We start from the raw sequence: 15,878 nt of genomic DNA, 5'->3' as shown, positions 1-15,878 counted from the left end.
TGGGGACATTTACTATATAGTATAATAATAAATCATGAGCAATAATTATTAATCAGTAGAATATTTAGCTAAACTTAGTTGAAATAACAAAAACTGTATCAATATAAAGAGTTTGAACACGTTTATAGAGTATATTTTTATTTGCAATTGACTGGACACAAAAGTGCAAACGGACGGACGAAATGATGGACGGACAGACGGACGGACGGACGAACGGAAAAGCGCAATCCTATATTCTCTGAAACTGGTTTTCAATCAGTAGGGGACTGAAATTCAATATCGGTTGTTTTTGGACAGAAATATTAGGCGTAAAATATTGTTTTTCTCCGAAATCCCGACCTACCCTAAATTGTTGGCCTGACACTAAAAGTTGTATGGCCTTGGAGAATATTTTTTTCAACTTTTTTAACAAAAGGTTGCAAAACTGCACTTTCTATGCCTTAAACATGGTCGGTGATGTTAGAAACCAACTTACTGGTGCTTTAAAGGCATAACCCCCTTATTTGTATTCATTTTTGACACAAAAATAATTTCCGAAAAGACTCACTTAAAAAAAAATATAAAAAAAATAAAAGAAAAAAAAACAATTCCGACCTTCCTACCCTAATTATTTTGAGCATGTTACCGGAAACAAAGAATTTTTAGGCCTTACTGACAGTGTTTCCTTTTGGTTTCGGTAATATAATCTATAAGAAATAGAAAGCAACCAAGCAAAATTATAGCAGACTCGGTTTAAATAAGTTTAGGGGAGGTAATGGAAAGTGCAACATCAATCACGCCCTAGCGCCTACAATTCTAGAAAATTTGAATGGTGTCAGTGATCCAAAACGACCGGATGTTTATCAAACCAAGTTAACGAATTTTATTTCTAGATTTGATGGAATTACTGATTGCACATTTCATGATATTTTGAAATTATCTCTTAGTATTGTAACAAACCTTTTAGACATAGGTATGAGAAATATTGGTAACATTTCGATAAACAATATTTATTTAAGCATTAATAAAGCTACTGCACGTTTTGTTATAGTTTACATAAGGCGCGAACAATCAGAGTTTTTGATCATGTAATTGAATAAACATTAAAGTTTAATTACATATTAGATTTTCACATGAGGTTTTCTAGAATGTTCTAAAATTAGATTTTCTTATCCTTATTGAACAACCAAGGAAAAGCTGATTGAACTTAAGTATAAATTTGATAAACATACTTTTTCCTAAGGATAAGATAAATATAAGACTGAGTTTTCGTTACATAAATGTTTCCTTCATGATTCACTGGCAAAATGCCCAAAAAAGCTCTGGAAAATGATTAACTTATTCAGACAAAGCCGTTTTATACGTCCCCACTACAAATAGAGTGATATTAACCATAATGCAAGTTACTCTATCGTGTATCGCAAATTTGCTATTATCAATAAACCCCTAAATGGAAAACAATGATGATTTATATGTCTTATTACTTTTATGGTAAAGGATTGTTGTATTCGCATGTTAATATTTCCAGAAATCAGAATTGGAAATATAAATATGGGATAACTACAATGTACCAATGTAAAACGAAGCTCAGATTACAATATAATAATTGATTTCAAGACTTTTGCAGATGAAATAAAAGACAGCATCAGAATATATTAACATGTGACATATTTTGTGTCCGAACATATTTGTGTTACAAAGACGCATTAAACTGTTTGGTTACACTTGATATGTACTGATTTGTTTTAATTAATAGGTCAACAAACAAGAGGGCCAAGTTGGCCCTAGGTCGCGCACCTGAGAAACACACCATAACAGTGTAAACATGTTTGACCTAGTGACTTCACAGAAACAAATATCCTAACCAATTTTCATTAAGATTGGATCAAAAATATTGAGGGTAAACAAGTACTTTCTGTGATCTGACCTAGTGACTTAGTTTCTGACCGCACATGACCCAGATTCGTGCTTGTCCAAGATTCCATAAAAAAAAAACATTCTGACAAAGTTTCAGGAAGAATGAAAGAAGTGACCTCTAGAATGTATACAAGCTTTTCCTTTGATTTGATCTAGTGACCTAGTTGTTGGCCCCATGAGACCCACATTCGAAATCATCCAAGACTTTAAACATCAACATAAACATTTTGATCAAATTTCATGAAGATATGGTCATACATGTGGCCTCTTAAGTGTTATCAAGCTTTTCCTTTGATTTGACTAGATGACCTAGTTTATGACCCAACATGACCCAGATTCAAATCTGACCTAGAAGATATCAAGACAAATATTGTGATCAAATTTCATGAAGATCGGGTGTAAAATGCAGCACATGTTGCTTACACAAGGTTTTTCTTTAATTTGACCTAGTGACCTATTTTTTGACCCCAGATAATCAATATTCAAACCTGACCTCGATTGTACCAAGGCAATTATTCTGACTAAATTTCATGAACCTCAATTGAGAAATACAGCCTCTATCGCATACACAATGTTTTTCTTTGATTTGTCCTAGCGACCTAGTTTTTGACCCCAGATAACCCATATTTGAAACTGACCTAGTTTTCGTCAAGGCAATCATTCTTATTAAATTCTATGAATATCCAGTGTAAAATGCAGCCCCTTTTGCGTACACAAGTTTTTTTTTAATTTGACCGGATGACCTAGTTTTTGACCTTAGATGACCTACATTCGAACTCAACCTTGAGTTCATTCACACAAACATTCTGATCAATTTCATGAATATCCTGTGTAAAACGCAGCCCCTATCGCATACACAAGTTTTTTCTTTGATTTGACCTAGTGACCTAGTTTTTAATCCCAGATAACCCATATTCGAACTCCTCCTAGATTTCATCAGAGCAATTATTCCGACTAAATTTTATGAATATCTAATGTAAAATGCAGCCCCTATTGCATACACAGAATTCTTCTTTAATTTGACCTTTTGACCTAGTATTTGACCCCAGATGATCCACATTCCAACTTGACCTAGATTTCATCCAGACAAACATTCTGATCAAATTTCATTAAAATTTGGTGTAAAATGAAGTCCCTATTGTATAAACAAGCTTTTTCCTTGATATGACCTAGTGACTTAGTTTTTAACCCGAGATAACCCATATTCAAACTTGACCTAGATTTCATCAAGACAATCATTTTGACCAAAATTCATGAAGATCAATTGAAAAATACAGTCAGTCTCTATCGCATACACAAGGTTTTTCTTTTATTTGACCTAGTGACCTAGTTTTTGACTCCCGATAGCCCATTTTTAAAGCTGGCCTAGATTTTATCAAGGTTATCATTTGACCAAAATTCATGAAGATCAATTGAAAAATACAGTCTCTATCGCATACACAAGGTTTTTCTTTGATTTGACCTAGTGACCTAGTTTTTTTACTCCAGATGACCCATTTTCGATCTTGGCCTAGATTTTATCAAGGTAATTGTTCTGACCAAATTTTGCATAAAGATCTATTGAAAAGTACAGCCTCTATAGCATACACAAGCTAAATGTTGACAGACAGACGACAAACAGACAGAAGAGAGACGACGGACATCGAGCGATCACAAAAACTCTATGCTAAAAAGTAACAATGTTGAAAATATTTCATCTTTTGTAGAATATTAATATATCTGACCGTTTAGACAATAAAACACGTAAATTTGAATTCGAACAAGACGCATCTACTGCTACAGATATTCGTAGGTAAGCGTTCGCATTTGTTTCAAAAGTGAAAGTACACTTGCATATTTGGGATGCAATTTGACATAACAGTTGAAAAAAAAAGATTTCCGTTTGCTGCCAGTTTGCCGAAAGATATTCAATGAAAAAAATTGTTCAGCACGACATTTATGTCATGTTATTGGTAGTTCAGTTTCTCAGTTTTAACACTACGGCCTGGGTGGTTCAATACCCTCGCTTTCATAGCTTTGGGTATTGTATAATTACCCCTTGGAAATGGTGCCTGCTTTTTAATTTTGTCTTTTGGCAGTTCATATGATATGCAGGCTCCATAACCTCTGACCCCCTTTCTAAACTCCAGTTTGTTTAGTTACAAATGTATGCCTATTATTTAAACTGTTCCGCTTTTCATTGATTTACACTCTAGTGTATCATTGAAGGTTCCATGTGTAGTGTATCATTGAAGGTTCCATGTGCACTGCCGTACGAACACATATGCGGATGTCTCTAAATTGTTTTTCTAAAGCGGTGCCCTACTGTGGTCTTGTATCTTACCTGTTCGTTTTTCTATGTTAGTTAGTTGGGTGTCGCTGTGTGTTTATCTTTGATACATGAATGTGTGCGCTATTGTGGTTTACGTTGTAGTGTAACCTTAATTAAGGAATGTAGCATTCACTTTGTATATTCATCTTTTTTCTACTTTCCCCTTCTATTTCCTCCCCCAACCCCAACCCCTTTCCCCTTTTTACCCATTGCCACTTTCTCCCCCTCTATCTATACTTGGCATAAATTTATATGTACTTGTTACATTTTTGAAGCAACCCGTCTGTAATATTTTTCCATTACAGCTTCTTTTTGTTGTGGGCCTACTTTGGAAACACGTGGCTCTGAGGCTGTGTTTTTTGGTGCTCTGTGCTTCCGAGAAATCTACCTTTACCTATTATCTTTTGTACTTGTAGCATGTGTAAATGTTGAGTCATTCTCAACCAAGGGCTAAAGGGCATGGACAGTAGCATCAATTTCTACTACCGTCCATGAACAGGCTCAATCAATCCGAGCCTGCAACATTTTCGTTTTTATCGTGTTACCGTATAAAACTATTTGACGACATAAATTACACTATGTTGGCACTTGCCCCTTGATAAATATGCAGGAGAAATGCTCAGAAAGTTTTGCTTCTTTTGGGAAAATTATATTATTTCACCTTTTAAAATTGAACTGGTAATACGTTTTTCAGGAAATACTAAAAACTGTCATAAAAATTGAAACGTTACTGAAAAGAAAAATTACTGTAACCGGAAAAACGGTTTGCGGATTTTGCCATTTTAAGCAGCCACTGGAATAGACTTCTTTCGTGCCTGCCCCTAAAGTGACATGTTACACACTTTTTTCCACTTAGGTAATGTGAGACTTTTTTATTTCGTTTAAACGAAATGATTTCGTTTTAACGAAATAACTATTTCGTTTAAACTTATTTCGTTTAAACGAAATGATTTCGTTTAAACGAAATAGTTATTTCGTTCAAACGAAATCATTTCGTTTAAACGAAATAGTTGAAATAAAAAAAAGTCTCACATTACCTAAGTGGAAAAAAAGTGTGTAACATGTAACTTTAGGGGCACCGTAATCATGTTACATGTTCAGATATCTTTGTTAATAGTCCCATTGGGTATTTTAACGAGATGTAAATTCTACAGAATATTCTTGAAACACGAAGGACGTGCCTGAATTTGATATCTTCTGCAAATGAATGCTATTTCTGAAGTCATAAGTTTGGGCTTTTCTCGCCTGAAATAACTGTACGGTATAATTTCCATTACAGTTTTAGCTCGTCGTTTCATTACTTCATATAGATTAACTTGGCTGTTTATAGACAGTTAACTATTTGTGCGCCCGGTGCTTTATTTTATGAATATCATTTGCCAAACAATTGACTTTATTTTATGTGTTTCGTTTGATGTATGTTTTGATAAGTGTTAAAAACAGGGCAAAAGAGCTTTTTAATATGTTGCGTCTCCGCGATAGAGATAAACAGGTTCCTCGATACTAAATTAAAGTGCACTTGTCTATAGCTAATTGTTTTACTAAGCAAAGGCCAAAAATGTTTTGTATTAATTTTCTAGATTTGCATTTTTCTTTGAAAGAGTTTAATGTAAGTCACAATGAGATGTTTACATATATGCAGAAAAGTGAAGGAGAATATAAGTACATTTGTATGTAAACAAACGATTTATGTATAAAAGAGAGAACATGGAGTCCATTTAATACTTGTCTAATATAAATCCATTTACGCCTGTTCCGTGGGGACTAGAAAGATATTGCACATTTACGCCTGTTCCGTGGGGACTAGAAAGATATTGCACATTTCATTGCCTCTCATGAGCAAAGTCAATCAAACAAATAAAAAATGAAGAAAATACCAAGAAGAAATAGTTACATTAAAAGAATGCACCCTCTCCGAAACAAAACAACAACAGCTGGATAGGTGGGTAGATGGATTTGTGGCTGTGTGCGTGTGCACGTGCAATGTTTTGTTTCCTAGGCGGGGATTCCGCCATATCTATCTCCATTTTGCTTTATTTTTGTAAAAATGCAGTTTTCTAAAAGAGGTATACATAACAGAGATGTTAATAAAGTTGTATGAATAGTTTAAACAGCGGTGTATTACATATTTCATACATAAATCTACAGCAAATGGACACACTAACCGCCCTTGATGCTCTATTCATAACCTCAAAGATCGTTCAGGGATCGTATTTGAAAATATAAATATATTTGAATGCAATAACAACTTAATTAACTGGAATAAAATGAAGATATGTGATATGAAATTACACAGATTTGCCAATATTGGCTCCATGGATCATGTTTTACTTCTATTGGCTTTATCCGCACAAATCATGCCTGTTTATTGCACAGATGAAACCGGAGAAGAAGAATAGATGTTCTTTTGTAGATATTATGTTCTTGTAGTTACGCTGGTAATATATATATTATTAATATATCAAAAGACAAGCAGATTTAGTCATACATCAAGTAAAAAAAAAACATGTAGCAAGATCACTGCTAAATTTTACCGTTTTACAAAGCGATAGAAAATAATACTCCCCTTTGGAAGATGAAGAAGATTTTTTACATCTCTAAATTCTAAATAATCGTAAATGTTGTGTTTCTGACCAGCATATAATTTCAAGTGTTGCTGTTTGTTCATATTCGATTTTTTTCATAAACGTGTATGTTATGAATAGGTCATTGGACTTGTAACGGACAATATACACTTGTTCTTACGCGGATGCATCATTGCGCTCCTACTAAAGTCGCCTAGTATTATTCCACGTAATATCTCGTTCATATTCTTTGGTACAATTATAGTAACCTTAAAATATCTGACGGTTCTAAATTATTTACATACTCTATAATATTATGTGTTTAAGTATTTTTTTACCATAAACGTGATATTTTAGGTGCAATTCAGCTGCGAGTTTACGTACTCTTGCTTTTTTTACCACAAATACAAACATAATTGGTTAGTTCTGGTTGTGCCACGTATACATCATTAGTTCAGCTGATGTGCCTACAATAATGGTTATAAAGTTTACTTATTCTTTTATTTTTCAAGCTAGTTACATCTTGCAAAGTATCTTTTTCCTTACCTAAGATAACATGCTCTGGTTCTGGCAGTATTGCTCGCAATGAGAACAGGCAGACAGACAGACAGACATTTTATTTCAAATCAGATAAGCTAAAAAGCCCATGATGACATACATTTGACACAAATACAATAGCAACAAATGGATGGTATTGCTAATCCCGACGTGCATGATGTACAGCAGTTGTCTTTTGTGTGTGTGTATGTGGGTTTTTTTCTGAAGCACCGGGTACTATCTTTGGACATATATTTTAACATCACTTACACATGTCGGAGACCATCAGTTAACCTTGATTAGGGGACTATAACAAGCTAACAACTATATCTCGACTAGCTTCAATGAAAGAATAATTTAAATGCTTATTTTTGTAATGTTCAAAGTTATTTCAAAGACAGAAAAATATTTCCTGATATTGCAACGTTTTTCGATCGAAATAGTTTAATCCAGCTGAATCTATTACAGTTTTTGGAACAGAGAAATGCTCACACCTCAGTTCGGGGCCTGATGTCTCGGTCTTTACTATAAAAAGTTCAATAAAACGGTCAAAATCCGAGCACATGTGATGATATTCCCGCGATATCCATTATAACCAGGCAACGGTAAAGCACATGTGTATGAAAAGAAACTGGTCAAAGGGAAATAACAAGACTTGTTGTAATTTCATCTTGGATTAACTAACCCCCCTTCCACATGTATTGTACTATTTTTTAACCTGTCAAATATGCATACATTATACGCTCTGTGCATTCGATATTATAATATTCGGCCCAACTTCGGTGCTATCCGTATGTTTTACGGAAAGAAATTTTGGTCAAGTGTCTAAATATCATTATTAGTATTGTAAGTGAAACATGCACTCGTCGGTCGTATCTGTGGCTCAGTGGTTACAGCACATAGCTAGTATGCAGGAAATCGCTGGTTCGAACCCATTAGCGAGAACATTTTTATTTTTTCATTTTTAATTATTTATATAATTTATATAACTCCGAGGTCAGCAGTACCGACATCGCGAGGAAACTGAATGATGAATCTATCTAGTTGTAATTTATATTTATGAAATTTGTAATGTAGTGAAATGAACTGTGAATAAAAAAATAACATAGAAATATATACATTTGTATATGAAATGGGAAATAATAAAAGAGATAAAAATAGAAAAAAGAATACTTGTAAAAATACAGTTTAGGAAATACTGGATGAAAATGTACATGTACAACGTGTTTGTGGAACTTTGTTAAAAACACACACAAACACACACTGACACTAAGAGGTTTCGATCTTACGACCTACAGGTTTAAAACTATTGACGATGAACACTGAGCTATCGTGACTTGCGTACATTAGGTATACACGCTTTAAATATAAACCATTTCAATTGCTGGTTACTTTGTACATGTGTTTGTACCGAAAATCAACCGAAGATTAAAATATTCTGTGCACCGCTCATGTAATCAATATGCATTTGACAGTTCAATAAAATAGGACAATAAAACAGTACTTCGCGTGCTGCCGCACAGTCGATAAACAGAATAGCTTCGGGTGGTGTCATACTGACAGCGGTAGAAAAATAGAACGGCACTTTGCGTGGTGCCGTACTGACAGCAGTAGACAAATAGAACATTACTTCGTGTTGTGCCGTGCTGATAGCAGTAGACAGACAGAACAGCACTTCGTGTTGTGCCGTGCTGACAGCAGTAGACAAACAGAACATTACTTCGTGTTCTGTCGTGCTGCAGCAGTAGACAAACAGAACAGCACTTCGTGTTGTGCCGTGCGGACAGCAGTAGACAAACAGTAGACAAAAAAGAACAACTCTTCGTGTTGTGCCGTGCTGACAGCAGTAGACAAATAGAACAGCACTTCGTGTTGTGCCGTGCTGATAGCAGTAGACAAACAGAACAGCACTTCGTGTTGTGCCGTGCTGACAGCAGTAGACAAACAGAACATTACTTCGTGTTCTGTCGTGCTGTAGCAGTAGACAAACAGAACAGCACTTCGTGTTGTGCCGTGCGGACAGCAGTAGACAAACAGTAGACAAAAAAGAACAACTCTTCGTGTTGTGTCGTGCTGACAGCAGTAGACAAAGAGAACAGCACTTCATGTTGTGCCGTGCTGACAGCAGTAGACAAACTAAATAGCACTTCGTGTTGTGCCGTGCTGACAGCAGTAAACAAACTGAATAGCACTTCGTGTTGTGCCGTGCTGACAGCAGTAGACAAAGAGAACAGCACTTCGTGTTGTGCCGTGCTGACAGTAGTAGACAAACTAAATAGCACTTCGTGTTGTGCCGTGCTGACAGCAGTAGACAAACTAAATAGCACTTCGTGTTGTGCCGTGCTGACAGCAGTAAACAAACTGAATAGCACTTCGTGTTGTGCCGTGCTGACAGCAGTAAACAAACTGAATAGCACTTCGTGTTGTGCCGTGCTGACAGCAGTAAACAAACTGAATAGCACTTCCTGTTGTGCCGTGCTGACAGCAGTACACAAACTGAATAGCACTTCGTGTTGTGCCGTACTGACAGCAGTAGACAAACTGAACACGAAGTGCCGTGCTGACAGCAGTAAACAAACTGAATAGCACTTCGTGTTGTGCCGTGCTGACAGCAGTAAACAAACTGAATAGCACTTCCTGTTGTGCCGTGCTGACAGCAGTACACAAACTGAATAGCACTTCGTGTTGTGCCGTACTGACAGCAGTAGACAAACTGAATAGCACTTCCTGTTGTGCCGTGCTGACAGCAGTAGACAAACTAAATAGCACTTCGTGTTGTGCCGTGCTGACAGCAGTAGACAAACTAAATAGCACTTCGTGTTGTGCCGTGCTGACAGCAGTAGACAAACTAAATAGCACTTCCTGTTGTGCCGTGCTGACAGCAGTAGACAAAGAGAACAGCACTTCGTGTTGTGCCGTGCTGACAGTAGTACACAAACTAAATAGCACTTCCTGTTGTGCCGTGCTGACAGCAGTAGACAAAGAGAACAGCACTTCATGTTGTGCCGTGCTGACAGTAGTAGACAAACTAAATAGCACTTCGTGTTGTGCCGTGCTGACAGCAGTAAACAAACTGAATAGCACTTCGTGTTGTGCCGTGCTGACAGCAGTAAACAAACTGAATAGCACTTCCTGTTGTGCCGTGCTGACAGCAGTAGACAAACTAAATAGCACTTCGTGTTGTGCCGTGCTGACAGCAGTAGACAAACTAAATAGCACTTCGTGTTGTGCCGTGCTGACAGTAGTAGACAAACTAAATAGCACTTCCTGTTGTGCCGTGCTGACAGCAGTAGACAAAGAGAACAGCACTTCGTGTTGTGCCGTGCTGACAGTAGTAAACAAACTAAATAGCACTTCCTGTTGTGCCGTGCTGACAGCAGTAGACAAAGAGAACAGCTCTTCGTGTTGTGCCGTGCTGACAGTAGTAGACAAACTAAATAGCACTTCCTGTTGTGCCGTGCTGACAGCAGTAGACAAAGAGAACAGCACTTCGTGTTGTGCCGTGCTGACAGTAAACAAACTAAATAGCACTTCCTGTTGTGCCGTGCTGACAGCAGTAGACAAAGAGAACAGCACTTCGTGTTGTGCCGTGCTGACAGCAGTAAACAAACTGAATAGCACTTCCTGTTGTGCCGTGCTGTAAACAAACTAAATAGCACTTCCTGTTGTGCCGTGCTGACAGCAGTAGACAAAGAGAACAGCACTTCGTGTTGTGCCGTGCTGACAGCAGTAAACAAACTGAATAGCACTTCCTGTTGTGCCGTGCTGACAGCAGTAGACAAAGAGAACAGCACTTCGTGTTGTGCCGTGCTGACAGCAGTAAACAAACTGAATAGCACTTCCTGTTGTGCCGTGCTGACAGCAGTAGACAAACTTAATAGCACTTTGCATGAAGCCGTTCTGACAGCGGCAAAAAAGAGAAAAGTATTTTGCAGACAATATTAAGTATCAAGATTTAAAGCTTTAAATAGTTAATATTAAAGATTTTATATTTTACTTTTGGCAAATCACAAGGCACATCGCTATGCCACAGGGTCGCCGAAATCCAGTATATACTGTCCAAACAGCCTCCTCTGTCGCCGCTGCAATCGGGTTATATGCGTTCCGCAATGATGGGACGTTGTACATATTATCCGGACGACCAAATGGTGTCATGTCTGATGTGAGGTAAACATTTATGCGGCTAGGTCGAGTTTTGTCTGCAACGGAAAATATAAATATATAACCGCATTCGTTCTTCTGTTCATTTATTTGTAATGACGGTCCATCCGAGCATTCGCCCACAGTATAATTATGCTTTGTACAGTTTGGACCGTGGACAAGTCAGCTGGTATACCCTTCGATAAGTTTTTGACGTCAAAAGGTGAAGGTAATTTACCTCTTTGTAGTATAAGTCAAAAAACCAAGAAATATTAACCCAAATGAGTCAATGTTCATGGCAAATGAAATTTAAATGACGTTGACTCAAAGACGATGCTTGACGACAATATTAAAAGAAAAAACAAAAGGGCCATGAAGGCCCTATATCGCTCACCAGAGTTGATCTGGCCTACTGACCCAGTTTCGATTTTAACTTAGAGATCATCAAGACAAGCATTCTGACCAAGTTTCATAAAGATTGAGTCACAACTGTTGCCTTTAGAGTGTTCACAACTTTTTCCTTTGATTTGACCATGTGACCTAGTTTTTAACCCAAAATGACCCAGATTAAAACTGTACCTAGAGATCATCAAGACAAACATTCTGACCACGTTTCATAAAAACTGAATCACAACTTTGGCCTGTAGAATGTTCACAAGTTTTCCCTTTGATCTGGCCTACTGACCTAGTTTTTAACCCCATATGACCCAGTTTCAAAATTGACCTATAGATCATAAAGGCAAACATTCTGACAAAGTTTCATAAATATTGGGTCACAACTGTGGCCTCTTTAGTGTTGACAAGCTTTTCCTTTGATCTGGTATACTGACCTAGTTTTTAACTACACATAACCCAGATTCTAACCTGGCCTAGAGATCATTAAGACAAACATTCTGACCAAATTTTAAAAAGATTGAGTGCACAATTATGGCCTCTAGATTTGTTTCATCTGCAGCTTTTTCCTTTGATCCTTCGGTCTAACTGACCAAACATAGTTATGTGTAGTTGTTCCACCTATTCACACCTAGTTTTAAATACCACACTTGACCTAGAAATCATCAAGTTAAACATTCAGGCCAAGTTTCATAAAGATTGTGTTACAACTTTGGCCTCAAAATTGTTCACAAGCTTTTCCTTTGATTTGACCGGGTGACCTAGTTTTTGACCCCACATGACCCAGATTCGAACGTGACCTATAGATCTTTAAACATTCTGACTAATTCGCATGAGCTTCAAACTTAAATTGTGGTCTATAGAGTGTTGACAAGATTTTCCTTTGATATGGCCTAGTACCCTAGTTTTTGACCCGACATAACCCAGTCTCAGAAATCATCAAGACAAACATTCTGACAAACATTCTGACCAAGTTTCATAAAGATTGAGTCATTATTGTGGCCTCTAAAGTGTTCATAATATTTTCCTTTGATTTGACCGGGTGACCTAGTTTTTGACCTCACATAAACCAGATTATATCTTGACCTAGAAATCATCAAGGCAAATATTCTGACCAACTTTCATAAATATTGGGTCACAACTGTGGCCTCTAGAGTGTTCACAAGCTTTTCCTTTGATCTGGCCTATTGACCTAGTTTTTGACCCCACATGACCCAGTTTCGAAGCTGACCTAAAGATAATCAAGACTAACATACTGACCACGTTTCATAAAGAGTGGGTCACAAATGTGGCCTCTAGAGTGTTCACAAGGCAAATGTTGACAGACGACGCACGACACACGACGGACGCCGGACAATGACCGGTTACATATGCAATAGCTCACCTTGAGCACTTTGTGCTCTGGTGAGCTAATAAGCAAATCGCTCTTACAGGGCGGTTGTAGCCACTAAGCCCTCCTCTCCCACAACTCACCTTAAGCATTCAGGGTTTTTCTCTGCATGCCGTCATGTTGACACATCTACAGCAGGTCGTCTTCTTTCAAACGATTCCTTTGAGGTTTAAGGCGAAATTTTTCTTCTGTATCATATACCAAACACTTCTATTATATGATACCGGGGAAATTTCGTCCGGCACGTTTGACACCATCTGGCTTGTCAGGACATTGTGACCGACGGAAGAACTCGGTATATTTATGACCTACTTCCATCGATGTCCTGTGAGAAGTGGAGGGTGGCTCTCTTATTTCTTTGTCTATATAAAAGCAGCCACCATGGATTGGGTACCATTAAATTTCTGGATGAGACATCGAAACTCAAATGAACGAAATGACGTCACGTTTAATTCTTACTGTAAGTTTGTTCGCTATTTTAGTTAGAGGACATTTTATTGTAGTTGAAATGTTTCACAAGTAGATCTACTAAGCTGATACCCCATGTTTTACAAAGCCAAGTCTGTCACTATCTATTAAAACAAGTGGGTATGAATATATTCCAAACGCATCTGTTATTATTTTTGCTGAATAATGCTTACATATAAATTCGTCCATACCGAGGCAAAAAGAAAACCGTCATATGATACTATTCTTCAGCATGTTACTAGTTCTATATCGAGGGTACAATGTCTTTGTATGTGAAAGAACAGAGGTTTAAGATGAGGTATTCCCCAAATTTAATCCCATTTAAAACTAGAAGATACTTCTGTAGAAAAACGCATGTCTCCCCCAATGCATAGTCGTAATAGGCAAGAAATCAATAGGTGACATGAGCGAAAGTCAAAGAGACAATGAAGGTTGGCTGCAATAGGTATGTCCAATCATTCTACGAAGTTTCAACAGTCTGGGTCAAGCAGTTCTCAAGTTATTGATCGGAAACAGTTTTCCATGTTCAGACCCCTGCGACCTTGACCATAGCTCAAGTGACCCCAAAAACAATAAGGGTCATCTACTCTGTAAGTACTATCAAGTTTTAAGGTTCTGAGTCAAATGGTTCTGAAGTTACTGATCGGAAACCGTTTTCTATGTTCTGGTCCTGTTGACCTTGACCTTTGATTATGTGACCCAAAAATCAATAAGAGTCATCTACTCTACATGTCCAATCATCCTATGAAGTTTCAATATTCTAGGTCAAGTTATATATTTAAACCGCCCCGATAGCCTAGTGGTAGAGCGTCCGCTTCGAGTGCGGGAGGTTGTGGGTTCGATCCCCGGTCGCGTCATACAAAAGACGTGAAAATGGTATCAGTAGCTCCCTTGCTTGGCGCTCAGCATTAAAAGGGAAACTGGCATTTTCTCTCATACCCTCGTGGCGATGGATTCCATCAGGAACGAGGTGTCGAGAGTGATTAATATCAAGTGTAGAACTTCCTTCACAATCGACCTAAAATAAATTATGTATAAACTAAATTCTGGGTTAAGAATTCTAAAGTTATTGACCAGAAACGGTTTTCCATGTTCAGGTCCCTGTCACCTTGACCTTTGATCTAGTAAACCCAAACATTAAACTATCACCTATCACCCTATGAAGTTTGAGGCTCTAGATCAAATGGTTCTACAGTTATTGATCAAAAACGAAGTGTTACCGAGAGATGGCTCTTGTGACCTTGGCCTTTGATGGAATGACCAAAAACAATAGGGGTCATTTACTCTGTAAGTACTATCACTCTATGAAGTTTGTAGGTTCTAGATCAAATGGTTCTCAAGTTACTGAAATGGATTTCTATGTTCTGGCTGCTGTGACCTTGACCTTTCACAATGTGACCCCAAAATCAATAGAGGCCATCTACTCTGCATATCCACTCATCCTATGAAGATTCAACATTCTGGGCCAAGTAGTTCTCAAGTTATTTATTGGAAATGGTTTTCCATGTTCAGGCCCCTGTGACCTTGACCTTTCACAGAGTAACCCCTATATCAATAGGGGTCATCTCTTTTGCATGTCCAATCATCCAATGAAGTTTCAACGTTCTAGATCAAGTGTTTCAAAAGTTAGTGATCAGAAATGGATGGTTTTCCATGTTCAGGTCCCTGTGACCTTGACCTTTGATGGAGCGTCCCCAAAAACAAAAGAGCTGTCTACTCCATAAAATCTGCCAAAAACAATATGTCTCCCCAGTGTGTGTGTATGGGAAGGGGGGAGAGATGTAAAAAATATTTCATGGTCTCTTGTGCTATTTTCAGGCATTAGTGGTAAAGTTTCCAGGTTTTACATCTCTCCCTCAAATTTTGTTGTTTTGTTTGCTAAAAGTCATAAATATTCAGACAATAATGATGTTGTTATGTTTACACCAAACTTACACCAATCTTTTCATGTAAACATGTTAAAGAGTAGTCTTTCTCTCAACTAGAGCTGCTTTTGAGAAAAGCGCATGTCTCCCACAACTGCCTAATCATCTGAATAGTAAGTCTGTCTTTATATACTGTTTACTCACAAAAAATATACCTTTGATAGTTTTGGAGTAAGTTTTGGAAAAAATGGCCTTTCATTATGTATCTGAGTCAACCATGCACCAAGACCTGTATCACTGGCATCAGCATTTTT

This window comes from Mercenaria mercenaria, chromosome 12 (genome assembly GCF_021730395.1).
Source record: "Mercenaria mercenaria strain notata chromosome 12, MADL_Memer_1, whole genome shotgun sequence".
In the NCBI taxonomy this organism is placed as follows: Eukaryota; Metazoa; Mollusca; class Bivalvia; order Venerida; family Veneridae; genus Mercenaria; species Mercenaria mercenaria.
Note: the sequence above shows the minus strand (reverse complement) of the source record.